Source organism: Gopherus evgoodei, chromosome 11 (assembly GCF_007399415.2).
Source record: "Gopherus evgoodei ecotype Sinaloan lineage chromosome 11, rGopEvg1_v1.p, whole genome shotgun sequence".
Taxonomy (NCBI): Eukaryota; Metazoa; Chordata; order Testudines; family Testudinidae; genus Gopherus; species Gopherus evgoodei.
In genome coordinates, this window is record NC_044332.1 from 74967290 (window position 1) to 74974728 (window position 7439).

Sequence of the window (7439 nt, forward strand, 5' to 3'; positions counted from 1 at the left end):
TAGAAGTGTCCATGCAGGTCCCCACATCTGTACTCTAAAGTTCAGAGTGAGAAAGGAACCTTGACAGGCACTAAGCTGGGGGGAAGAGGTAGATATGCTGGAGGATAGAGATTGGGTCCAGAGTGACCTAGACAAATTGGAGGATTGGGCCAAAAGAAATCTGATAAGGTTCAACAAGGACAAGAGCAGAGTCCTGCACTTTGGAGGGAAGAGTCCCATGCACTGCTACAGGCTGGGGACAGATTGGCTAAACAGCAGTTCTGCAGAAAAGGACCTAGGGGTTACAGTGGATGAGAAGCTGGATTTGAGTTAACAGTGTGCCCTTGTTGCAGTTCAATATGACGTTAGCCGCCTTAGCATTAGTAGGAGCATTGCCAGCAGATCAAGTAAAGTGATCATTCCCCTCTATTCGGCACTGGTGAGGCCACATCTGGAGTACTGCATTCAGTTTTGGGCCCTCCACTACAGAAAGGAGGTATGCAAATTAGAGAGAGTCCAGCGGAGGGCAACAAAAATGATTAGGGGGCCAGGGCACATGACTTGTGAGGCGAGGCTGAGGGAACTGGGCTTATTTAGTTTGGAGAAGAAGAGAGTGAGGGAGGATTTGATAGCAGCCTTCAACTACCTGAAGGTTGGTTTGCAGCTCTCAACCTACAAGACATCTATTTCCTCATATTTCTCCATCCCAGACAAAAGGAAATACCTCAGGTTCTTGTTAGCAGGGCTGTCCTTAGGCATAGGCAACATATGTGGCTGTGTAGGGCACCTGAAAATTTGGGGCACCTCTGGGTCTTAGTGTCCACCCTCCCGCCTCTTCCTGTCCCTGTTCTGACCCTTCCTGCAGGCTCCCACCACAGCTGGCTGCTGCAACCCAGTGAGTCTTCCTCTGGAGGGGGATCTAGTACTTAAAAGTGAAAAAGCCTCCAGCCTGCCAGACCTATTAGCACAACACTGAAACTGTTCAAGAGCCATTCAAGTGGTAATGAAGCCATTTAACAGGCATTTGCCAACCCCCAGGTATATACTGTCAGTTCCTAAATTTACTGACAAAAGCAGTTGTGCATGACTGTAATATTTACTCAGAACATGTTAGTCTACAGGACCTTGGTTTAAAATTTGCCTTAAAAATAATATTTCACTAGTGTGTTGCTGAAGATTATAAAATCACATCCCTAAAAAATCCTTGTACAGATTTTTAGATGCACAATCTGAGTATCCATCTTTAGCCTTAAAAGCTTGGATCTTCAGACATATAGATTTTTAAATAAATTCTTCAAAAGAGCACCCTTATCTAAAATACACATGCGAGCCTGGGCTGTCCTCGAGCATAGGGGCACTAGTATAATAATTCTGCAAAAGGCCCTGTAGCGAAGTGAGACTTACCGGTGCAGCACCTCCTGATGGTTATCCTGGGAATGAGCCATTGTCCAGCCCAGAGTGCCCTCTGAAGGCCAGTGACTCGCCTGCCTTAGGGCCCCCCCATGTCCCTCCCAGACCCCGGTGCCACTTTTCCTCTGGGTTCTGCCCACAGCAGTAACCCACAATCTGGGTCTCGCCTCCCAGGGGAACTTCCAACCCTCTATCCCCACCTTGCCTCAGTGGCTACTGCCAGTCATCATCTAGCCCCTTCTCACTGGGGTAAACTGCAGTTTGTAAAAGGCGACTCATCATTGGCAAGGGGGGTCTGACTAGTTGCTTTTGCCTAAGCCCGGGCTGCAGCCTCTGTATCCCCTGCACTGGCTTTGGCCTTTAGCAAGGTTTGCAGCCTGGGGATTTGCCAGGCTAAAGCTCCCCTGGCCTTTCCCTAACCCCCTCTCTACTCTCAGTACCCTGAAGCAGCTAGGTCCTTCTCTCTCCAGTGCAAGAGAGAGACTGACTCAGCTCCTGGCTCACAGCTCTTATAGGGCCTGCTGTGGCCTGACTGAGGCGTGGCCCCAGCTGCGGCTGCTTCCCCAATCAGCCTATTCTTCTTGGCTCTCAGCCCTAGCCCTCTCCAAGGGGTGACTGTCCGGCTACAGGCCCCATAAATCCTAAGGTTGGCCCTGCCTGATAGAACATTTCATGACCAGTACAGGGCCCTGATCTTTGTTCATTCCACAGCACTGAGGAAATACTTGGCACCAAATACTTGGCAGTCATGTCAGCTCATCTAAGGGCTTGGCTACATTGGAGAGTTGCAGCGCTGGTGGTGGGTTTACAGCACTGCAGCATAGTAACTGTCCACACCTGCAAGGCACATACAGTGCTGCAACTCCCTGGCTGCAGCGCTGGCTGTACACCTGGTCTGCTTGGGGCGTAACGATTGCAGCGCTGGTGACGCAGCGCTGCTCATCAAGTGCGGCCACCAAAAGCGCTGTTATTGGCCTCCAGGGTATTAGGAGGTATCCCAGAATGCCTGCTCACAACAAACCAGAAGAATGGCTGAACTCCGAGCTCCCCCGAAGCTGCTTATCTAAAAAACAAACACAGCTCCTGTTTGCTGAGCGAGCGGAGTCAGGCAGGGGAATTGCTTTGGAAGGTTCACAGCTGTTTGCTTGAAGAGGGAAGTCACACGGCAGAGGGGGGAGGGGAGAGTCCACGCTGAGCAGCTGCTTATGTGGTCTGAAGGCTATTTAGGAGTGCATAATTTGCATTTAGTGAATAAGAGAGGGGTGGGTGAAGGGCTCAAAACTTTTAAAATGATTGAAGGTAGGTGCTGTGTATCTTCCAGTCCTTAGAACTTGCAAGGCAGGGAGCTGAGAACAGTGTCAGCTCCAAAAATCCACTCCCGCTGTCTTCCCCACGCTCCCTGTCACACTCCACCTCACCCTTTTGAAAAGCACATTGCAGCCACTTGAACAGTGGGATAGCTGCCCACAATGCACCACTCCCAACAGCGCTGCAAATGCGGCGCTGGTAGCTGTCAGTGTGGCCACACTGCAGCGCTTTCCCTACACAGCTGTACGAAGACAGCTGTAACTCCCAGCGCTGTACAACTGTAAGTGTAGCCATACCCTAAGGAGACAAGGAATCCACATATCTGCATATCCATATCTCAGTTGCTGGCTGATTTGAGGAAGATCCCCCCAATATGTGATCAATTCAGTTCAAGTAAGTTGAAAGCTCTTGGACTTGCTGGGTCCCAAAGTCAACAGACAAAACTCCTCACTGAGTCAGAATCAGTGCATAGAATTCAGAGCAGCACTGTTTGGCTCCAGATCAGCAAAAGCTTACCATCCACAAGAAAGACTGTGAACAATAACAGGACTCATCAACCAACTTCGAGTTTACCTTAGAATATCAATGAGAAAACACCTCAGATTTCTAGGATGCATGTCCTCATGCACTTAATCTCACGCAGCACTCCAGGCTTCACCCACACTCTGTGCAAGTGTGATTGAAATCCATGTATCTACCCAGAAGACACTGCATGGACATGATCTTCACAGTCCCACAAGAAGTCCTTTCCTTGTTAAACTGGTGAAAAAACTCTCTGCAGATGTGTGAGAGAGGACCCTTCTCCACACCTGTCTACCAAGACTCTGGTGACAAACACCTTCACTCAGGGATGAGGCACTCATCCAGATCACCTTCGAATTCAAGGCCTGTAATCCCCTCAAAAAGCTTTCCTCCTCATAAAAATCTTGGCATACAAAGTATTCCTGCCTGTTCTTCAGAGATCCCCAATACAAATGCTGACAGGCAATCCCACTGCCATGCATTATGTCAACATGCAAGGGGGAGGGGTTGAAAATCATCCCCACTTAGGAAATCATGTGACTATGGAATTACTACATTCCTAACCAAATCACACAGGTGGTCCTGCATTTTTCCAACCTTCAGAACATTTCAGTAGATCAACTCAGCAGGTTTCACTGACAGCCAGGAGCAGTCTGTCCTATGACTCAGTCGTATGGGGCATTTTTTGCAAGGGGATATTCCCAGTAATAGCCCTATTTGCCACAGACTAGAGAAAGAAAATGTCAAACAGGTTTGAGCCCAGTCTCCCTGACAAATGCCTTTCTCATCCCGTAGACCTCAGACTGATGATATATGTCTTTCCTCTGATATCAGTGTTAATGAACAAACAAGCAAGACACAGGACTGATGATTATGAATGCCCCAGCATGGGCCAAAATTTTCACTGACATTTGTTTCCTGGTGGTGGTGGTTTGTTTTGAGGTTTTTTTGGTCATAATGTCAAGGAAAAATTTTATCAAAAAATTAAAATTCATACATTTTGACCAATTCTTCTGGTGAGTGTAAATTTAAATGATTATTTTCTGCAAATACACACATGGTCTTGACATTTAGTTTCTGCAAACGTATGCCCCAATCAAACTTCATTGCATGAGTATTCACAGGCAGCAAAACAGAGAGACAGGGTAGTGACCTAACTCAGTATATTCTGTTGCCACATTTGTCCATCTTGAGTGGCAATGCTCCAGAGGCCATCGATGACAGCAGCAATACTATAGAACCAAAAAAAAAAAAAAAAAGACACTTATTTCCAGTCTAGATGAGAAATGCTTCTAAGACCTCGTCTACCCTAAGGAAATGTATCAGTTTAGCAAATGTGTTGTTACCTAACGTTTTAACTAACATGAAGATAAACATGACTTAGCACCTTTTGTAGAAGGGAATTGTGAAGGGGTGTGCATACCCTGGATTAGGCAGTAAAGGGTTAATTCCACACTATGGCTGATGGAAGTCCTACCCTTACACCAGACTGGATGTGCTCCAAATGCTTCACCAGTATAAAGGAGAGCAGCCCAGCTCATTCCAGACTGACCGCCGGGAAAGAAGAATGCTCGGTGCAGGCTCCAGCCCCTGACCGCAGGAGTCAGAGAGCCTGAGACCCAGACCAGAGACCAATTGCCCATAGCCAGTTGACAGATGTTGAAGTCCCAACATGCTACCTGTACCAAGGAGCTCAGAGACCCTGACGACGAACGGACCCTGGCTTCAGGACTCATGGTAGAAAGTGGCCTGGGGCAGGGCCAGCTCCAGGCACCAGTGAAGGAAACAGGTGCTTGGGGCGGCCAACGGAAAGGGGCAGCATGTCCGGCTCTTCTGCAGCAATTCAGCGGCGGGTCCCTCAGTCCTCTTGGAGGGAAGGACCAGCCACCAAAGAATGGAGCATTGCAGTAGAGCAGCCACCGAAGTGCCGCCGATCACGGCTTTTTTTTTTCTACCTCTTGGGGCAGCATAAAACGCTGGAGCCAGTCTTGCCCAGGGGGGTGGAGTGAGTGGTACCTCGCACCTGAGGAAAGTCAGCATGTTGTGGTAGGATCCCCGCTGACTGAGTGTGACCATGCTCACTGCTGATGGGGTCCTGGGCCAGGACCCGGTGAAGACAAAGGGGCCGTGTCTCTGTACCCCCATCCGCATCACCACCCACCTCTAGATGGTGGCCCACTTCTCTGACTCTGGCCACTAGCCCGCATAGCCCTGACCCCACGGACAGTTGTATTGACTCTGGCCACTAGGCTGCTCAGCCCTGACTTCCAGGGCAGCTGCACTGAGTCTGGCCAGTAGGCCTCACTTCCCTGAACCCAAGATCTGCTCTTTTGAATCTGACCATTGTGCCTTATCATGGTGAGTCCCGAAATAGTCGGGTAGACTGTAACCAAGGTGTCAGCAGTCCCATTATCTGCTTCAACGGGAGACGGGGTGTGCATACACCGCAAGAGGGACAAGTCAGATTTAAAGAGATGCTAGCTGATAAGAGAAAAGGGTTGGAGTTTCAACAGCACCTAAGTGACTTAGCAGTACAACACCCATCAATGGAAGCTGTGCTTCTAAGTCTGTAGGCCTAAACCTCCAAGTTATTTAGGCACCTCACTCCCATTGAAATCAGTTGTGTTAGTGGCCAGATTTTTAAAGGTTGCTTAGGTGCCTGGCAGGATATTTAAAAAGCATGCTAACCCCCATTGATTGTATGTGCTTTCGAAAATCCCACCCAAAACAGCATTTAACTGCATGGTAGTTAATTTGTTTCTAACATGCAGGGCCGGCGCTTCCATTTAGGCGACCTAGGCGGTTGCCTAGGGCGCCAGGATTTGAGAGGGTGGCATTTTGCCCCCCGCAGTGGCAATTTGGAGGCGAGGGGTCCTTCCACGCTCTGGGTCATCGGTGGCAATTTTGCGGCGGGTCCTTCACTCACTCCGGGACCCACCGCCGAAGTGCCCTGAAGACCGGGAGCGTGGAAGGACCCCCCCCCACCGCAGAATTGCCGCCAACGACCAGGAGCGCAGAAGGACCCCCGCCTAGGGCTCCAAAAACCCTGGTGCCGCTCCTGCTAACATGATGCATCTTCCCTGTTTAGACTAGGCCTCCGTGATTAAGGACTCTTTGGATGCTAAAGCTATGCCAGCTTGAAAACACCCTGATGCCTGTTTCAGGCAGAGAACACAAGCCACTAATTACTTACTTCCAGTTGGGTGAATTAATTACCACCCAAAAATAAGTGTCTATGTCTGGGGAAACAAAACAAAAACAAAAACAAAAATGAAAACAAAAGCTTTTTGACAGGTTGATCTAATATCCTAATACATTATGCACCAGGGCCACATAATGAATGGAAAACTAGACCAAAATGGAAAATATACGAAGGAGAGATCAGTGGGAAGATAGATGATTTTTCTATATGGACATCTTCAGTTAAAAACTAATTATGCAAAAGAGCCAGCTTCTGGAGATGGTTGAGTTCATCTATATACAGTCCGAGAGAAAGGATTGTGCAAAGTTTGCAACGTCTGTTTCTATTGGCACCTGCAGCACTTATAACAGTGTATTAGCTTCATTGCCTAATCCTGCCCTCACATAAAAAGAGGCAGATCTAAGAACCTCTAAATTGAGTCATTAAGAATTGCCCATGACAGCAGCACTGCATTAAATTATTTCCCTCTACCAGCCTCTAAAACACAGGATGTTTAAATAAATAAGGTTGGAAAATAAAAATAGCAAGATTGACAATGAAACAATTGCCTGAGTGTCTTCCTGAGATATATATCTGTCCGGTTACATGCTCTGTTCATATAATTACAGGGATATACTCAAGACTAGACCCAGGTGAATTACTGATTTTTTTGGCTCATTGGCAATTCAGAAAAATGGAAGGGAAAAAACCCAACATTTTGAGTCCACCCCAAGATGAATTTTTCAGCAAATCGAACAGTTAGAAACTGTTTGGGGTTGAACAAAAGATTGTTCCATTTCAAGTACATTTTAAAGTTCGAACTTTAAAAAAAAATAAAATCACAAGAAAATTTCAAAGCAAAAAGTGATTTCAAATAAAAAAAATTAGACATTTCATTTTGAAAATGTCAAAAAAGATTTTTTGGGAATTGAGAGAAAATATCTTGGAACAATTTGGAGAAATTGTGATGAATTTCTGAAATTTGGGAATTTCAGGGTTGCTGAATTGGCATTTTGCAATGAAAAAGGTTTTGGTGGAA